Here is a 21,642-nt window from a genome sequence, read left to right on the forward strand (position 1 = left end):
AAAAGACTCTGATGCTAGGAAAGACTGAAGGCAGGAGGAGAAGGGGACGACAGAGGATGAGATGGTTGGATGGCATCACCAAATAAATGGACATGAGTTTGGATAAACTCCGGGAGTTGGTGTTGGACAGAGAGGCCTGGCGTGCTGCAGTCCATGGGGTCCCAAAGGGTCAGACATGACTGAGCGACTGAACTGAACTGAACAAATAGGGTACTGAAATGGTCGTATTTGTATTTTAGAAGGTGGTAGCAGAGAGGATGGCCACTCATAGTTTGAGAACAGAAGCTTTGAAGAGACACTTAGATAAAGCTGTGGAAAGATGATGAGGGCCTAGAGGAAGATCTGAATGGTAAGGATAGAGAGAATGGATTCAATAGTTAGGAAATAGTTAAGGTTTTTTTTGTTTGTTTTGTTTTATTAATTGGATGATTGGAAAGCAAGGATATTAAACTACCCTTCCCTTTTACTTGATATGGAGCTAGAGAGGGCTGACATCTTTCCTTGGGTATGAGGATGCAAGTCTAGGCAGGCCATCAAGATGGGAAACCAGGTAAATACATAGGAAGTCGAGAAGAAAAAGCAGACGGTTATGCAATTATTTTTTCCATGTGTTTTTAGAAAAATTGAATTTCTGAGTTTGATTAGTTAACAAAGGAATTCTTTATGGTTTTGACTGTAGTGAATCAACAGGTCTTTTGACAACAGTTGTGGGAATTATCTAACCTGAGGGAAATGGTTGTGTTGGGCGTTAGAGATTCTCCTCTGTACAAATATGCCAGACAATGTACTGTCCTGTTCGTCATCTCCGCCTAGTTTTCTTAGTTTTTGTAATGACAGGAATCTTCTTCAAAGCATAAAGAATAGCAAGAGATTTTGGCATGTGGGCAGAAGTATCTTGATCTTTATGACATCGAGCGCTTTGCACATAAATATGTATGACTGAAAAAATATATATTTGTCAGAGAAATAAGTTAGAAGCAGAAATGAAATGCATTTAGATGCATGGAGTTGAGATTTTGTAAACCAAACCCAACGGATCGTCTTTCTCCCCTACCTTTTCTGTTCAGCCTGGTTTATTTCTGCCATTCTCCTCTCTTTATATCATTCTTAAGTCTTCCGTCACTGGTTAGGACTTCTACCTGTTTTCTTTACTGTGTAATACATTAACTCCAAACGTAGTAACTTAAAACAGCCGCTTTATTTTGCTCATAGTTTTGAGGTATTTTATGTGGTTGCAATATGTTCTTCACTGAGTGGGAGATCCAAGCGGCAAGCCGCTTAGAATGCAACTGTAACACTAAACCAAAAACATCTACCCATCAGCAATAAAGATAATATTTTGAACCTCACATTCCACAACTTTTGTTTTATTTCTAATTGTGTCTAGAAGCCACATGGTGAAACTATTTATTGTATCAACAATAAGCTGTCATTGTCATAGCCTTTTAGTTAACCCTTCCTCAAGTTCTCTTTGTTTGAAATGTCATTGATAAATTCTGGAGGGATGTTTAAAATATTTGAGCTAGGATATCTTCTTGCTGCTATAAACTCTTATTCAGAATGGCTGAAAACATTAAGAAAGGAAATCTCCTCAGCCACTGCATTGGTACCTTAGACGTCTATCATCAGAAGCAGGTAATTTAAATACATATGTGGAAGCAGCACATTTGTTCATTATTTAGCAATTATGCAAATTAAATAATCCTAGAATTAATTAGGGCCTTCCCATGTGGCTCAGTGGTAAAGAATCTGCATGCCAAGGCAGGAGAAACAGGAAATGAGGGTTTGATCCCTGGGTCAGGAAGATCCCCTGAAGTAGGAAAGGGCAACCCACCCCAGGATTCTTGCCTGGAAAGTCCCATGGCCAGAGGAGTGAGACGGGCTACAGTCCAAGGGGTTGCAGGGTCAGTACAACTTAAGCAACTGGGCCTGAGCATAATAAATTAGAAGATAGAGAGAGTTATGGGGAAAGGAGAGGGATTCCACCTGACTTCTAGTTCTCCAGATGAAAATAACATGTATATTGGATGCATTTCACTTTCTTCCACTTTCTATTTCTTCCCCATGTCCTCATGACTTGCATGTCTGTTGCATAATGGGCAGAAATGACTTTCTAGGAGGAAGGAGTCTTTATGACATGGGCAAGTTTTTGAAGCAGGGTACATCTTTAGTGAACTTGGCCTTGTAAAGCTAAAGGATATTGGGTTATTCAGTGTTAAAGACTTGACCAACGGAAGAGGGGAAGTCTAATTATACAAAAACTCATACTGTTTTAATTATTAGGGTAAGAGGTAAGGTGATTGGAAAGAAAACCCTCACAGGCTAGAAGATGAGTTTTTGTTGTTGTTATTGTTTTTCTTATTTGAAGGGGCTTCCCTGGTGGCTCAGTTGGAAAAGAATCTGCCTGCAATGCAGGGGACCCCAGTTCAATTCCTGAATCAAGAAGATCCTCTGGAAAAGGGTTAGGCTACCCACTCCAGTATTCTTGGGTTTCCCTGGTGGCTCAACTGGTAAAGAACCTGCCTGAAATATGGGAGACCCTGGTTTGATTCCTGGGTCAGGAAAATCCACTGGAGATTTTCTTTTCTTTTTTCTTATTTAAAGAGAGGCATCATAATGAGCTGTATGGAGTGGAACAGTAATAGGTGATGCAAAGACATTGAAGGTTTTAATAGACCTTGTTTAAGCTGAAACTCCAGTACTTTGGCCACCTCATTCAAAGAGTTGACTCATTGGAAAAGACTCTGATGCTGGGAGGGATTGGGGGCAGGAGGAGAAGGGGACGACAGAGGATGAGATGGCTGGATGGCATCACCGACTCGATGGACATGAGTTTGAGTGAACTCTGGGAGTTGGTGATGGACAGGGAGGCCTGGCATGCAGTGATTCATGGGGTCGCAAAGAGTCGGACACGACTGAGTGACTGAACTGAACTGAACTGAAGCTCTATTTTAATCTCCTCCCCATTTTTTTAAAGTGAGGATCACCGGTACAGATTTGTTTGGGGTTGTTTTCTTTTCTCCTTAGTTACTCTGAGGCAAGTTTATTGTTATTGTCACTTAGTCTGCCTCACTAAATGATTAGCAGAGGTGCTCTAAAAGAAAACAAATCTTTTGTGTTGTTCTTCTGAGGAGTAGCAGGGAGATTGGAGGCTGGGGAAATGGTGATCCCTCTGAAGCAGTATTGCAGAGGAGTTGGCTGATGTGAAGTAATAAACTCTAAGTGAAAAAGTAAATGGTGACAGATTGAAAGAGGGAAGGAGATACATGAACCCCAGGAGGACCACCAGGAGAGAAACATGCTTGGCAATAGAAACATGATGATCAGAGAATAACCAAAGAGAAAGCCCCATGGTTCTACTGGAGTGCTTACAAGAGAATTGTAAGAGATGCGTGCTCCTTTTAGACAAGGAGTATTCATTCTTATTTCCTTTCATTTGTTACTCAGTTTTTCATTCAGAAATGTGTTGCTACATTTGGAAGCAAAGTTTGGAATATCTTGTGTCTGAGATGACGTTATGGTTGGAGAAAACAGTCTAAGAATACTGTATTCTTATTGCCTACCTGTATTCTTGGGCTTCCCTGGTGGCTCACATGGTAAAGAATCTGCCTGCAATGCAGGAGACCCAGATTCAATCCCTGGGTCCAGAAGAACCTGTATTCTTATTGACTGCCTGGTCTAATTACATGTCTATATCCACCACTAAATGAGCTCTTTAAATGTGGAAGCAATTCATATACTCCTATATATTCTCTGTACCTCACATGATATCAGGCACAGCATAATAAATGTTTGTGCAATTTAAAATGTTCACCACTTCCTGCCCAAAACAAGGTATGCTCAACAATATTCATTATAGTTTTGCTTTTCCTTTACATGGACAATGTATATTCTGGGGAGAAAATTAAAAAAAAAAAAAAAAAGATTTTCTGTTCATCTCTACCTTCTTCAGCTTCAAAGAACTCAAAAAAGGTGTAACTTGCCTGTAAACTCAGCTCTACCTGAATCCCAAGCCAATCATGATCCATTGAGAAAGACAGCAGCTACATCCACACAATCAAAGGCTTAGCGTAGTCAATGAAGCAAAAGTAGATGTTTTTCTGGAATTCTCTTGTTTTTTCTATGATCCGACGGATGTTGGCAATTTGATCTCTGGTTCCATCGTTAGCAGGTAATTATAGTATCGTTTACTCATCAAATTCTATTAACATGTTGATGGTAAACAGAGCATTGTTTGGGGCAGGATTTGAGTTAAGAGGTGGAGCAGTTGCTAGCTTGTTCCTTCAGTGACACTTGCAAAATGCCTTCTTTATGGTGACCTCTAGTTTAAATTTGTGACTCTCTTAAATGTCAAACAAGCTAAGTGGTGCATTTCATTAATGAAAAATTAATGAAAACCTTGGGCTGGCACATACTACTTGTTTACAGTATATCTAATTCATTAGGAAGACATCCATCAAGTAAGGGCTTTGGCATGGTTCTGGTTGCATTGTGAGCAGGCTGTGTTCTCTTTCTTCCAGTTAATGAAAGTACGAGGCTGGGAAAAATTCACATAAAATAGATTTAATGAGTCTTTCGGGGAAGTTTTACAGAATAGGGTACATGAATCATAAATATCACATGTAAAATCTATTTGGCCCAAATTATTTAGGATTGAAGATGGCTATAATTTCATTTTGTAATTAGAAAAATGCCCAAGTGTTTAGATCAGGAACTTAAATCCAGGCCAAAGGCCCACATTCTTTTTAGATCCTTGTCATTAACTAGGCTCAGTACTGAGCAAGTCACTTTAGGATTTAAGAAAGCTAATTTATATCCCCTAAATGGAGGTGAAATTGTGGGCTACATCCATAGATACAGGCTGTAATCATTTACTTTCTAAAAAGTGTCTAAAAAGTGAATATCAGTACATATCCATTTTTATATGTGAAAACTTCCTTGACCTTGGTAATTTCACTGTAAAAGAGGGTGGAAAGTTTTTTGAAAATTCATTTCAAAGGATTGCTTTATTTCTGTGTGAGTAGGGATTTTTTTCAATATTCAAATAGCTGGCAATATCTTTGCTTTCTTGTTTTTGTTCCTCTCATTGTCTTGCTCAAATTTTTCTTCATCTTCACTATTAGTTTTAAATGTTTATATAACTTTGATTTGCAAGGAGTGGTACTAGGTACTGGGGGAAATAGGTGCTGGTACTAAATATTCATTGGAAGGACTGATGCTGAAGCTCAAGCTCCAATACTTTGACCACCTGATGTGAAGAATTGACTTACTGGAAAAGACCCTGATGCTGGGAAAGATTGAAGGCAGGAGGAGAAGGGACAACAGAGGATGAGATGGTTGGATGGCATCACTGACTCAATGGACATGAGTTTGAGCAAGCTCCAGGAGATGGTGAAGGACAGGGAAGCCTGGTGTACTTCAGTCCATGGGGTTGCAAAGAATTGGACATGACTGAGCAACTGAAGTGAACTGAACTGGGGGAAAGATGAGCTATTGATCTGTAGACTACATAACAGGTACTTTATTCAACCCCCCCCCCCTTTTTTTTCTTAGCACATTAAAAAGAGCTTGATGCCTAGGTAGGACTCCATTTGATAAATGTGATAGTCCCTGACCTGAAGGCATATTTTTGGTAGAGAGATGCAATATTCAACTACAAGAATAATTTGTAGAGTTGATTACTGTGATGGTTAATTTTGTATGTCCACTTGACTGGCCTAAGAGAGGCTCACAGAGCTGTTCAGTCATTATTTCTGGGTGTATCTGTGAGGGCATTTCTGGAGCAGAGTAGCATTTGATGCGGTAGACTCAATGAAGAGAACCACCCTCACCAATCTTTTGGAGGCCCCAGTACAACAAAAAGAAGGAAGGGCAAATTTCCTCTCTTCTTATGCTGGGATGCATCTTTTCCTGCCCCTAGATATCAAAGTTCCTGGTTCTCCAGACATTGCAATCTGAGACTTTTACCTAGAGGACTCCTGGTTCTCAGGCCTTTAACCTTGGACTGAGAGTTGCACCATCAGCTTCTCTGGTTCTTTGGCCTTCACACTTAGATTGAATTATACCACTAAGTTCTCTGGTTCTTTGTTTTGCAGGTAGCAGATTGTAGGAGTTCTCAACTATGATAACCATCTGAGCCAATTCCTGTAATAAATCAAGCTCTGTGTGTGCGTGTGTGTCTGTGCATGTATGGATTGGTCTGGGTATGTATGCTCTACTTCTCAGGGAAACCCTTATAGTTACCAGATTGGACATCACACCAGCTCTGTGAAATCTACATTTGAGGAGATGCAACCATCTCTTCTGGCCTGGGTTCTTGGAGACAGTAGGATTTCAGTTGGTTCTTGGAGAGGAAGAATGTTTCATAATTATTCTTTATCTTTGTGGTACAAACTCCCGCCAGTGCTGGACCCACGATGCATTCACAGATGTCTAAGGAAGGATATCTAAGGGGAGGAAGAAGGGTGGTTAAAGCAGAAGAAAGGGGAATTTAACTACACTCAGAAACAACTCATAATCGTGAAGGCAAGTGTGACTGAGGAATTGAGTAACAGTGGAGGAGAGGAGTGGAGGGGTGGGGATGCTCTTGGATCATGGAACATCATCTCTGGAGCCAGACTTCCAGCATATAATTTGGCCAGTATCACTGACCACTGACTATCTTCTTAACTCAGGGAAATGTATTCTGGATCACTCTGCTTATGTTTCCTTATTTTTTAATGGGAGATAATAAAAATGACTCAGAGTGGCCAAGAAGATTAAATTAATATAATGAAGCACTAAGAGCAATATTTGCCACACATTAAGGCCTATATTCATGTTTATTCAACATGATTAAGGAGGCGATTGTGGAGACCTCAGGTACTCTGTGAGATAGTGAAGACATTCAAAATTTAGAGCAGAGATGAAGCGATGGTGGGATTATGGCAAGATACAGTTGGCAGCAAAATCTATATAGGAATGTCTGATGGACAGAAATTAAGAACAGAAAGGTGGTTGGTGAAGACCTTCAATAGTTCAGGAATGAATGAAGTGTTTGGAATTTAATGTCATGGTTGAAATGGTAATTGCAAGTCTGCTGAAAATTTGAAGGAGAGAATGTTTGAATAAAACAGGAAAAGAGATGACCCTGCATAAGGGGTAAGGTCTACAGTCATTAGAATATTATATCTGTTTCCACTTTCTCTCCTCCCACTTGTTGCTTTTAATAATAGGTTTTGAGCTCTGCAGCTTCTTGCATTTCAGAATCTCTGGGTACTGCAAAAGATGCACTTAGCTATGTGCAGTGTTCTCAAATGTAGCTGCCTGTGAGACCCTGATCCCTGGCTTCTGGCACTAGAAATACCATTTCATTCATGTTGGGTATGACCTGGGCAGCGGGAGCTGTACAGTCTTCCTAGGCGATTCTTGTGCTTTGAGTTCAAGAGGTGATGGAGTAACTTGCTTTGCATTCCTTTCCTTTGTGATCATTGTTTCCTTTGTCATGAAGAGTTCATATAATTTATAACTGAAGTAGAGTTGATTTACATTGTCAGTTTCAGGTATACAGCAAAGTGATTCTATTTATATACATATATTATATATATATATATATATATATGAATTTCTTTTTCAGATTCTTTTCCATTATACATTTTGTTTTTACAAGATACTTAATATAGCTCCAAGTAGGTCCTTGTTGTTTGTTTTGTGTACAGTTCAGGTCAGTTCAGTTGCTCAGTTGTGTCCAACTCTCTGCGACCCCATGAATCACAGCACGCCAGGCCTCCCTGTGTCCATCATCAACTCAGAGTTGGTGATGGACCAACACCGACTCATGTCCATCTAGTCAGTGATGCCATCCAGCCATCTCATCCTCTGTCGTCCCCTTCTCCTCCTGCCCCCAATCCCTCCCAGCATCAGGGTATTTTCCAATGAGTCAACTCTTCGCATGAGGTGGCCAAAGTATTGGAGTTTCAGCTTTAGCATGAGTCCTTCTAATGAACACCCAGGACTGATCTCCTTCAGAATGGACTGGTTGGATCTCCTTGCAGTCCAAGGGACTCTCAAGAGTCTTCTCCAACACCACAGTTCAGAAGCATCAATTCTTCGGTGCTCAGCTTTCTTCACGGTCCAACTCTCACATCCATACATGACCACTGGAAAAACCATAGCCTTGACTAGACGGACCTTTGTTGGCAAAGTAATGTCTCTGTAGGTTGGTCCAGGTTCCTCTCTCCATGGAGTTCTCTAGGCAAGAATACTGGAGTGGGTAGCCATTCTCTTCTCCAGGGATCTTCCCCATCCAGTGATTGAACCCAGGCCTCCTGGATTGCAGGCAGATTCTTTACCATCTGAGCCACTAGAGAAGCCCCAAATTTATGTATATCTTTTTTTGCCAAATAGATTGTAAGCACCCAAGGATGAATCTTATTTTTCTGTCACTTCCTCTCATGCCTTGCAATGTGCCTGGCTAAAGAAGAGATGATTATTTATATATTTATCTAACTTATACAAAATATTAAATACATATAATTTTTATGGAAAAAAGTGGTATAGGTTAGGTAAACACATTACCTTTTAGCCTATTTGGATTTCACAAATGAGAAAGGTAGTATCACCTGCATTGCCTCCTGCCTATCTTATTCTCCCAGCAGTCTGCCATGAGGCATGCATTCTAGAGGAAGGATTCCAAAGTCATCTCCTTGCTGAGTTGAAATAAACTCACACTGCTGCTCAAGCAAAGGTCTTGGCTGTCAAAGCAGTATCAGTGCAAGCTAAGGACACTGGAATGGTAGCTGCCAACCTATACACTGCCATCGCAGGAAGCTGGTAATTGTCCACAGAGCCACTGAAACAGCAGAATCTTGGGGTATCACCAGATGGGGAAATCTGTCATGGTCAGGCTTAGAGGACAGGACGAAGGTTCTTGATATGCTTTAAGGGTGCCAGGTGCCACATCTCCTCAAAAGAGAACCCAAGGTCTGCCAATCATGACAATCATCATAATGCAAAAAGGTCAGATAGTCTTGTCTCTGCATATCAGAAATGCCAACCTTCTGTCAATGGTGAGGTCAAAAATCTGTACCAGATTAAAGTATTCATGCTAAGAACTTTCACACTTCCAAAAGGTCAGAGTCTGTGCCAATCAAAATTCATGTTCAGAATGAAAGTTAACTTCTGCCTGAATTTAAATGAAATAGTTTCTTGGCTTTTATTCCCTTACTAAATAATCCAACTTCTGTGACTTTATCATCAAACTGTGAACAAAAACTCTCAGTGCTCTGTATAAACAAAGTACAGATGTGGGAACATTTTGTCTAAACCAGTAATTCTCAAACTTGAGGGGAGGTGCATCAGGTTCACGTGGAGGGCTTGTTAGAACATTGCAGGGCCCCATTCCCAGATTTCTGATTCACTGAGTTAGGGCTGAGGTTTAAAATGTGCATTTCAAATAAATTCCGAGGTGAATAAATGCTGCTGGTCTGGAGACCATTCATTGGAACCAGTGCTGTGGATGGCCATACAGAAAGTGGAAAACAAACAAAACCTAATGTTAGAGTGAATAAAGTCTTCACATGTATAAGTAATAGATGTATCACAATTGTTGGCTTTTATTTCAACTTTTTTTCTTCTTCTTAAAGTGTTTGGCCATTCTTGTTGTCATTCTTTGATTAAAACAATATTACTATACATTATTTTTTATAACCAGATGGTTTTTAGTGTTAAGCTAATGAAATTTCTAGATGGCTAATCTCTCTCTCTCTCACACACATATTCCCAGTACAAGAAAAGAAATTCTCTTTTTATTGACACTAGCTAATAATGAAGTGATAATAGTGGTAAAATTTCTTGGCCCAAGTGATAACAGCTTATGATATACTCAGTAGATTATATAGGTAAGGGCCTTTCAAAATGCAGACTTTATTTTCTTAACACCTGAACAGACCCTCTGCTGGAGTTTTTGCCCCTTTGATGCCTCCCCTGGCATGAATAAAGAGGCATCTCAAATGTAACAGTTACAGAAATGGTAGACTATCTTTTTCGTCAAATTAGTCCTGTTCGGTGTCCCTATAGTCTTATTTTATAGTATCTCCAACCACCTCATTTTAATTCCTGAAAAATAAGTGTAATTCAAGATACTTCTGTCTCATATAACTAATCCATCTGTTGGTTCTATTGGTCGACTCAATGTCTAATATAAATCCAAAATCTATTCACTCTTGTCTCCTCCAACATCAATAATAAATATCGTCTTTACCCATGACTATGACATGATCCACCTAAATCAATAATTGTAATTTTGTCTGTTAATCTATGTTTTCTTAATGTTTCCAATCCTGTTTTTATTACTAGCCAGATAGCGTAATGAATGTATTTTTATCATAAATGCTTTAAGTAGATAAATACTATGAAATGTGAAGGTCTTTTTATTTTCCATCTCTGACTGCCCCTTTCTGCCCAGAGGTACTTCAGTTAAAGTATGGTATTGATAGCTTATGGGAACTATGTTGGATTCACGATCTCTGAAGAAGATATAGCTTCAGGACCAGGGACCAGGCTTGATCACTCAAGAGCTTTGGTGCAGCAGTTTTATTAAAGTAAAAGAGGACAGAGAAAGCTTCTGATATCAGAAGGGGGATGGAGAGTGCCCCACTCCCAAGGGAGTTACTTGCTTTTTTTTTAGTTCGTTATCACAGAAAATCCAAAGAATGTATCAAGGTTGTAAAGGTCTTACCAGACTCACTCCCACAATATACATTTTAAAATGACAGGATTAGTCAGAAGGTTCTCAAGAAGGAGAAACATGTCTTCAAGCAGGATACATTGTTGTTATATAATTATTGGTACAGAGTTTAAGCTAGTTGTCTTGTGTAAACATCTGCTCCTGGGCTTAAAGAAAAAAATGTTTTATGTGACTAAGACTAAGGAATGTAGGAAAAAATGTTTGTCTTTTCCTCCCCCTAGAGAATTCCAGACCCCTATTGCTTCTTTGAAAGCCCCAGACCCCCTCTCTCCTCCTCGGCCACCCCAGACTCCTTATCAACCTGTAATATGTATTAGATTCTATCAGGGCTTATATGTTAACATTTGTGTTCATCAGTCCATTGTTTTGGTCTGGTTTATCTGTCCTATTCTTAAACTATTATTTATTAAAATAATTAACTTACAATATTATATTAGTTTCAGGTATACAACATAGTGATCCAATATTTTATACAACACAAAACGATCACCATAGTTGTTAGCATCTTTCACCACACAAAGTTATTACAATGTTATTGATAATATTTCCTATGCTCTACATCCCTATGGCTTATTTTATAGCTGAAAGTTTATACCTCTTTTTCCCCCTCAGCTATTTACTCATCTTACCCTTCAGCCCCTCTGTTCTGTCAACTGCTGGTTTGTTCTCTGTTCCTACCTATGAATATGTTTGTTGTTTGCTCATCCTGTGTCCATTGAGTTGGTGATGCCATCCAACAATCTCATCCTCTGTCATCCCATTCTCCTCCTGCCCTCAATCTTTCCTGGCATCATGAGTCAGCTCTTCACATCAGGTGGCCAAAGTATTGGACTTTCAGCTTTAACATCAGTCCTTCCAATGAACACCCAGGACTGATCTCCTTCAGAATGGACTGGTTGGATCTCCTTGCAGTCCAAGGGACTCTCAAGAGTCTTCTCCAACAACACAGTTCAAAAGCATCAATTCTTCAGCGCTCAGCTTTCTTCACAATCCAACTCTCACATCCATACATGACCACTGGAAAAACCAGAGCCTTGACTAGATGGACATTTGTTGACAAAGTATTGTCTCTGCTTTTGAATATTCTGTCTAGGTTGGTCATAACTTTGCTTCCAAGGAGGAAGCGTCTTTTAATTTCATGACTGCAATCACTGTCCGCAGTGATTTTGGAGTCCAGAAAAATAAAGTCAGACACTGTTTCCACTGTTTCCCAATCTATTTGCCATGAAGTGATGGGACCAGATGCCATGATCTTAGTTGAGCTTTAAGCCAACTTTTTCACTCTCTTTTTTCACTTTCATCAAGAGGCTCTTTAGTTCTTCTTTGTTTTCTGCCATAAGGGTGGTGTCATCTGCATATCTGAGGTTATTGATATTTCTCTCGGCAATCTTATTCCAGCTTGTGCTTCTTCCAGCCCAGCATTTCTCATGATGTACACTGCATATAAGTTAAATAAACAGAGTGACAATATACAGCCTTGACGTACTCACATTTTCCTATTTGGAACCAGTCTGTTGTTCCATGTCCAGTTCTAACTGTTGCTTCCTGACCTGCATACAGATTTCTCAAGAGGCAGGTCAAGTGGTCTGGCATGCCCATCTCTTTCAGAATTTTCTACAGTTTATTGTGATCCACACAGTCAAAGGCTGTGGCATAATCAATAAAGCAGAAATAGATGTTTTTCTGGAACTCTTGCTTTTTTGATGATCCAGCAGATGTTGGCAATTTGATCTCTGGTTCCTCTGCCTTTTCTAAAACCAGCTTGAAAATCTGGAATTTCATGGTTCATGTATTGCTGAAGCCTGGCTTGGAGAATTTTGAGCATTACTTTACTAGCACGTGAGATGCACGTCTATGGGCTTGCACAGAGTTGGACATGACTGAAGTGACTTAGCAGCAGTAGCAGTTGAGCATTCTTTGGTATTGCCTTTCTTTGGGATTAGAATGAAAATTGACCTTTTCCAGTCCTGTGGCCGCTGCTGAGTTTTCCAAATTTGCTGGCATATTGAGTGTAGTACTTTCACAGCATCATCTTTCAGGATTTGAAAGAGCTCGACTGGAATTCCATCAGCTCCACTAGCTTTGTTCATAGTGATGCTTCCTTAAGCCCACTTGACTTCACATTCCAGGATGTCTGGCTCTAGGTGAGTGATTACATTATTGTGATTATCTGGGTCATGAAGATGTTTTTTGTACAGTTCTCTGTATCCTTGCCACCTCTTCTTAATATCTTCTGCTTCTGTTAGGTCCCTACCATTTCTGTCCTTAATTGATCCCATCTTTGCATGAAGTGTTCCCTTTGTATCTCTAATTTTCCTGAACAGATCTCTAGTCTTTCCCATTCTATCATTTTCCTCTATTTCTTTGCGTTGATTGCTGAGGAAGGCTTTCTTATCTCTCCTTGCTATTCTTTGGAAATCTGCATTCAAATGGGTATATCTTTCCTTTTCTCCTTTGCTTTTCACTTCCCTTGTTCTCACAGCTATTTGTAAGGTGTCCTCAGACAGGCATTTTGCTTTTTTGCATTTCTTTTTCTTGGGGATGGTCTTGATTCCTGTCTCCTGTACAGTGTCACAAACCTCTGTCCATAGTTCATCAGGCACTCTGTCTATCAGATCTGCTGCTGCTGCTGCTGCTCCTGCTGCTAAGTCGCTTCAGTCGTGTCCGACTCTTTGCGACCCCATGGATGGCAGCCCACCAGGCTCCTCCGTCCATGGGATTCTCCAGGCAAGAGCACTGGAGTGGGTGCCATTGCTAGTCCCTTCAATCTATTTCTCACTTTCACTGTATAGTCATAAGGGATTTGATTTAGGTCATACTTGAATGGTCTAGTGGTTTTCTGCACTTTCTTCAATTTACATCTGAATTTGGCAGTAAGCAGTTCATGAACTGAGCCACAGTCAGCTCCCAGCCTTGTTTTTGCTGACTGTATAGAGCTCCTCCATCTTTGGCTGCAAAAAATATAATCAGTCTGATTTTGGTGTCAACCATCTGGTGATGTCCATGTGTAGAGTCTTTTCTTGTGTTGTTGGAAGAGGGTGTTTGCTATGACCAGTGCGTTCTCTTGGCAGAACTCTATTATCCTTTGCCCTGCTTCATTCTGTACTCCAAGGCCAAATTTGCCTGTTAGTCCAGATGTTTCTTGACTTTCTACTTTTGCATGAAGTATGTTATGAAGGTATTTGCATGAAGTATGGTATGAAGGTATTAGGTATGAAGACAATCAATTTAACAATGTGTTATATACCCTGAGAGATGAGGTAAAAAATGTATAAATATTAGTTCTTAGTAAAAACTAGTGTTTATGTATAGAGTGTTTGTAACACAGTCATATACAGAATAAAGTACTCCTTTAATTAATATTTCCCCTTTACAAATGGTATAATCTATTTCCTATCTGTGTAGTTTAGTCTGCACATAAGCTGGTATGCCGCTTAAGTTAGTTTTAAAAATTTCATCTTTTAAATAAGGTAAATTTAAAGATTTCTACAGAATCCATAGAAGGCATGAAATTCCAATGTTCTATAATAAGTCTTGGTTCTTTATTTTCCCTCTTGCATCCTAATTTCATCTCATCCTTTCCTATACTGAGAATGACTTTTCCAGTGATCCTCATCTTCTGAAATCTTCCCCATCCTTAAGTCAGGTTCAGTGTAAATGCTCTCTTCTTCCAGAAGATGTCTCTAATATACACAGAACAATAAAAATGTCTCCTTTCACTGCAATCTTAGATTAGTTTTTGCTCTTGTAATATTTTCCACTTTGGTTTAATAAGCATGTATTGGGTAATCATGTGTGTTAGGTACTGGGGTTACAAAGATGAAAAGAAAATGTGCCTTCCCACAAATAGGTCAGAGTATGGGGAGAGAATGAGGCATACTTTACAAACAACATGTAATGTGATGGAAATGGAACTGTCCAGAGACTGATGAAGCAGAAAGAAGAACTGAGTAGGACTGTATGGAGTTAGGGGCAAACTTCACAGAGAAAATGATGCTTAAAGAGCAGAAGTGTGAAGTCATTTCAGACAAGCCACTGTAGCCAATAAGGCGCTGAGGCATGAAATGGTGTGTTTGCAAAACTGTGAACAAGTTGGTGATTTGATTGTAAATAGAGCACATATGAGAGTAGGGAATGGGCAGCCAGAGAGGCGAATGTGAGACTGCACAGTCACACACCTCCCAGTTCGTAACGAATCAGACTAGACTGGCAGCACGTGAATGAGCGAACGACTGAGCCAGGGAGAGGGGGACACACAAGGTCTCTGCCATAGATAAGCCAGCTGTGCAAAGATAGTCTTGAGTGAGGCTGTGGCATCTGAGGGGGGGAATAGACACTCTTAGATGATGCTTTGGAGATAAACTCAGGAAGACTTGCTTTCTGACTTTAATAAAGAGAAGTAAAAGAAAAGGGGGGTTTTCATTCTTACATACTATTTGCATACATTCTTAGAAAAGTCACATGAGAATGGGGTTTTCATTCTGACACAGTCACTTATAGGAGGAAAGATGAGTGTCACTGAATGGGAGTTGCAGGTCTTAACCTGTATGTATGTATGTATATGTATATGTATGTATGTATGTGTAGATACATATATGTATGTATGGACTTCCCTGGTGGCTCAGATGGTAAAGTGTCTGTCTACGATGCGGAAGACCCGGGTTCGATCCCTGGGTTGGGAAGATCCCTTGGAGAAGGAAATGGCAATCCACTCCAGTACTATTGCCTGGAAAATCCCATGGACAGAGGAGCCTGGTAGGCTACAGTCCACGGGGTCACAAAAAGTCAGACACGACTGAGCGACTTCACGTTCACCACAGCGTAACATGCAGCGCTTTTCAAATGCGGCTTGCAGAGGGTCATTAAATGAATTTCATGGGTTATAACTAATATTTTTAACATATTAACAAGGAAAGGAAAGAGTACAGCAGGATTAGATAAAAAGGAATCAGTGTAGCAGATGACATGGTGAAGTCATGAAACTCCTGTTAATGAAGCTGTCTTGTCCATCCATATGCCAAGCCAGAATGATCTCATCCCTTTCTGAATTCCTGAAGCACCTTCTTTACATCTCCCAAAAGGTGTTTATAAATTCTCTAATGTTCCCACTAGAATAGAAAGTCCTTGACAGCAAAAATCTTTTGTGTCTGATTCTCCATTGTGTCTTCAGCAACTAGAATAGCACTTAATACTAATCAGGCAAAAAAGAAAAAACAAAAACTCTACATATGTTGAATAAATAAGTAATAAAGTAAAATTAACAAATTTTTCCCATGTCGTGTGTTAATAATGGTAACAATCCACTTATTACCATGGGTACATCCTAAAAATCTGATTGAAATTAATTCAGTCATTTATGTACTCAGTATAATTCTCCTATCAAAAAAATCCACTATTTTGATAAAGTAAGAGTCAAGCATTATTTTCTTTGCAGTCACTGAAGTATTTATTCATAATGATTGTATAATTTCTCACAGATTAGTTGTGATCATCCTTGTTGAAATCTGAATTATAAAGAATAAATAACGTCTTTGCTTGATTAGAATATATTTTCTAGGATGAAATTACACTCCTCATTTGTGTTCACATAATTTGCCTGTTTTCTCTTTCTTTTCTTTTTGTAGAATACCAATTTTCCTGACTATAAACTGAATCTGCTTCCTATTTTTAAAATTTGAGAGCAGATGGCCTTGCTACATGAGCAATAACCTATAAAAAATGGTGTCTCCATGACCATATGAACAGATTTTTGATGATCTAATCAAATGAAATTTATATAAATTGAGCTGACACATGTACAGTTCTATGTCCAATTATTTTTCTGCGTGGAAATTATACAGAAATGACCACAGTACACGTGAAATGTACCCTTGCATCTATATGACCAAAACAAGGGTGTAAATGGCTTATTTTTTCCTTTATTATTTCATCAATATCTACCTAAAGTCCCTGTCAAGGTCAGGAACATTTCCTTACCCTATGGGATACACACGCACATGCATACACACACACATACACACACACCCCGTCTCTGAGTGATACTTGACAGCAGCTCTGGGGGGAAACCCACTAGGAAGACAGTGAAAGTAAGTTTGGTTTCTGACTCAATGGCATGGAGCCATTCTCTGGCCAAAAGAAGTACCGAACAAAACCATAAGCCTGTTCCACCCCGTACCCTATCCCCTTCTACCTGAAGTGATTTAATTCAGTCTTAACATCAAAACATATTGTTTCACAGAAGCAGAAACTAAAATGAAAAGTCTGTATCTAAGCTTTCATTTAGTCTATCAATTTTAACCCTGGAATTATCTCTCTTATCTCTTTTTCCAACTAATATGTAGAATAAAAAGAAAGATACAGGCATCAATATAGAGTCTATGTTTAATTAATTTTCTCTCCTGATATCTATTTTTTTTTTTACTCTTTTCTCATGTTTTCTCTTGTGTCATGAATATAATGTATCAGTGCGAGATTTTTGCTATAAGAAATGCATGATAATTATACATGTTCTTAACTAGAGCTGAACTGCTCCTATAACACACATTTTTCTTTTGAAGGAACTTAGCATGGAGTTGGAGTTTGTTATAATGAAAGAGTTTAGAAAGGCGCCATCTGGTGAGACCAATGTCTGGCTAGACAAGAAATCATAGATTAGACATATCTTTTTAACATTATGACATTCCAGGGACTGGATTTAAGTTTCTCCATCTCTGAAATGCTGTTTTAGAACTCCTAGAGTTTATTAACACCCGGGGAGTTGATAACTAAATTCACAAAAGGCTGATGTGAATACACTAAATTGCCACCCTGGTAATTAGAACTGTAGACATAAATCAAATATTCTCTTCCTAAAAGGAAATGGTTGCTGGTTGCCAAACTTTCTTCAGGTGTATACTTGATTCATTGCAGAGAAGGGAGATAATCTGAGAAGCAGTTGTTAGACAGCTTGATGTACCCATCTCCTTTGTAAGGGTATACTTGTGAAATTGATACAAATTTTGCTATCAGATCAAAATATCCTCTTCTAATCCATACTAAAGATGCATTAATGATCTGTCATTTATGGATTTTCATTTGTTGAGACCTCTTAGAAATGACAGAATCTTTCTTTAAACTGAGATCAAAGAATCGATTAGGATTTGGTGAAACTATACTCGTATGTCAAGGCCTGCTTCCAGAGTCCAAATTCTCATGAAATTAAGTGGGGTTTGGCATTCCCAAATCTCCTCTACTTCCCCACTCATAATTATGTACAATGCCTTTTATAGTTTTTCCGGATATATCTGCATGGATTATACTTCTATAGCTTTTGATGTGACAACTACTCCTATTACAATTTCTACTACCACAATTTCTACCAGCTAACAAGTACTGAGTGTAAACCAGGTGTCTGGCTTAATCTAATCTTCAGAATGTCCCTAGATGGTAGGCATAATTATTATTATCATACCCATTTTACAGATGAGAAAATTAAGGTGTAGCAAAATCTGAGGCCAAATAGAAAGTGATTGAGCTGAGATTTGAACTCAGATACATCTGCCACAAATCTAGATTCTAATTCAGAGTGATTTACTCTTAAAATGGTGCTCTTTCACACTCATAGATTTTGAAATGCCACTATGGCAGCTCTGAGATTTTTTTTCTTCCAGGAAGCTACAAAAATGGATAGTATCTGATAGTTGCTTTGAAACTTAGATTTTTCTAGATAAAATATTACAGAGTAGGTCACTACTATAATTTATGGAGCTTTAAATCTACCAGGGTACAGTGATCCTGGTAAAATTGCTTGCCCTGTTAGACTTGTCATAAATATTCTGGGAGAATATTTATTGAGTATGGTAAGTGTGGATGGAGTTCAGCAAAGCATAAAGCAGAACAAAGTACTTGCCCCAAAGAGCCTGTGATCTAATTTAGATGTACGCAGAATACTACATCCCTATAAGATACCAGAGTTTGTTGATCTACTCAACCTCACACTCATAGTGGCATAAATCTGATGGCTAACTATAAACATCCATTGAGCAGCAGGATAGATCAACAAAAACGTGTTCTAGCCACAATAACAGCAGCAGGTGGATTTTTTTGAAATAAGATGGGAAATGGCCTAGAAGGCAAGGGAAAAAAAAAAAATGTAAAATATGACCGTCCACATTACATTCTACAGAAGACAGCATCCTGAAAGGACAGCAATAGAAAGTCACGGTCAAAAAAAAAGAAAGTCACAGTCAAAAGAGACTGTGTTTCATTTCGGTCAATGAGGCCATTTCATTTCTATACCAAAGAACGGCCATTTTAAAAGCACTTTAAACATAGGTTCTATTAGTTACTCATTTTTTACTTAATGTGCTAAAAGTAAGACTGCTCAAGCCAAGTAAGACAGAGGAATGTGTGGCAGTCACTGAACTGAGTGACTCATAGAGTTGCTGGAGAAGACAGGGCATTGGAAGGAAATGTCACTGGCCTGTGTGCTCCTCCAGCCATTGTTTACTGTTGATCCCCAACACCTCCCCCCGCCCCCCTCCACACACACACACAGCCTGCAAAAGGCCCATCCAGTCCAGTTACTTGTTTATTGAGATTGGGGGAGAGAGCAAACATATGTGCCTTAACTTCAGGGCGCCCTCTTTTGGATCAGTCTTCCCACTGAAGCCATACATTTTCTTCGTCTTTGCTCCTCCACCCAGTGTGTGTATGCCAGCTTCCAGTCCAGTGGCGAGTGGGCTTGGAGTGGCCAGCAGTTCTGCTTGGCCAAGGTTAAATCAGGGAAAGTATCAGAAAGTCTGACTGAGGCCAGATATTTAATTTGTATAAGCTAGTCCAGCTTTATCGGTAATAAAATTGTCTTTCCATCCATTTGTCTGATTCTGTGTTTTGCTCTCAGCTGTATCAAAACATGGAAGGAAAGTAAGTGGTTTGTGATTAAACACCAATACTCATAACAAATGTTTGTTGAAAAAATGGTCTAGATAAATTATCTATAAAGGAAAAAAAAAGAAAAGTTGACTAGGTTAAGTATGAGTTTGCTGATCTCTCAAATGTTTAATATTATCATTCATACATGAATTTTATATGTATTTGTGGCTCAGCGGGTAAAGGATCATCTGCAATGCAAGATACACAGACTCGGGTTCAATCCCTGGGTCAGGAAGATCCCCTAAAGGAGAAGATGGCAACCTACTCCAGTATTCTTGCCTGGGAAATCCCATGGACAGAGGAGCCTGGTGGGCTATAGCCCGAAAGGTTGCAAAGAGTTGGACATGACTGAGCTAAACACACACACACAACATATATAAATATATATATATAATCCATATATATATACATATATATGAAGATATATATAAATCTTAGTTTTCTCTTAGATCTTATATTAGACTATGAGTCTCTTGAAGTCAAGGTCTATACTTCACCATTATGGGAATTAGCATTATTTTCAGGCATTTAGCAGATGTGATTAGATGTACAGTTTGGTATTGAATACTATATTTAGTATTGAATAGACAAGTATTTTTGGTTCTAAACTATACATCTAATGATATGTATAATTTACAGACAGGTATTTAAAAGTTGGCCTTGTACCTTGCATATTAAAAGTTATTCTAGTAAGTGGGATCACAGTTTATCTTTTTGTTATGGAGGAATGCAGTAGATTCCTATCCCTATAATCTTTTAATTGAAAAAATTATTTTAAAAAATCACTTAAATTCTTTAGAATTTGTTATCAAATCATATATAGCAAGTGGGAAAGTATTCATTCCATTCATTTCCAAAATGGACTATGCATGCCTGCATGCTAAGTCACTCCAGCCATGTCTGACTCTTTGCAAACTAATGGACTGTGGCCCGCCAGCCTCCTCTGTCCATGTAAGACAAGAGGAGTATTCTCCAGGCAAGAATACTGGTGTGGGCTCCCATGCCTTCCTCCGGGGGATTTTCCCCACTCAGGGATTGAACCCGCATCTTTTGTGTCTTCCTGCACTGGCAGGAGGTTCTTTAACACTGAGCCGCCTGGGAAGCCCCCAGCTGACTAGGTTGTGTTGTTTCTGCTGCTCAGTCGCCCGGTCGTAGCAACTCTTTGCAACCCCATGGACTGCAGCATGCCAGGCCTCCCTGTCCCTCACCATCTCCCAAAGTCTGCCCAAGTTCGTGTCCATTGCATAGGTGACCATAATTGACTATATCTTAGAAAAAGCAGGGAGAGTCTCCAGTATTTCAGATAGGACTGTTCTCTTACTCCTGTCTCTGTCCCACAGAAACTACTCTGGGAGTTCTAATTAGATGATGCCATAATAAAAGACAGACACTCTTCCTCTCCCTCATGTCCAGCTTTCAGGCTAGGGCTACTTTATCTCAGAAGGGGAAAACCACAAATATTTCTCTTGCCTCAAGCCTCATGGTACACAGAAGCAGAGTGCCACGTGGGCAGTCCACCGATGTGTGGAGTGACCTTCCTCCACCAAGAACTAACTTGTATGGTAAATGCTTCATTCCAGGCTGGCAGGCTGAGAACATTGAGCCCTTATATCACCTTTATAGTGATATCAGCTTACATCACCTTTATATCATAAAGGCTTTATGGGTAGAAGTTCCATCCCAGAAGGGCCAAGCCAAAAAAGCCTGGACCAAGTCAAGAGGCCTAGGACGTGCCCTCTCCCAGCACCCATTTGTAAAGTAGGCATGTCATTCTGGGGGGCTTGTGGACTGGCACTGCCTTCAGGTCTTGTGTGGGGCTGCCAAGGTCCTGCTTACGATGGACCAGGGTTCTTCAGCCCTAAGGAAATTGGCTTCATTTAGAGTAGGGGCTGTGAAATTTCATGCTAATAGATGACGGGAAAGAATTTTAAAAATGGAGTTGTTGGTAGAGAGCAATTAAGAGAGTACGTTTATAGCTCCATGATGCAAAGTGCTGTGCTTAG

Source organism: Bos indicus x Bos taurus, chromosome 10 (assembly GCF_003369695.1).
Source record: "Bos indicus x Bos taurus breed Angus x Brahman F1 hybrid chromosome 10, Bos_hybrid_MaternalHap_v2.0, whole genome shotgun sequence".
NCBI classification, from domain to species: Eukaryota; Metazoa; Chordata; class Mammalia; order Artiodactyla; family Bovidae; genus Bos; species Bos indicus x Bos taurus.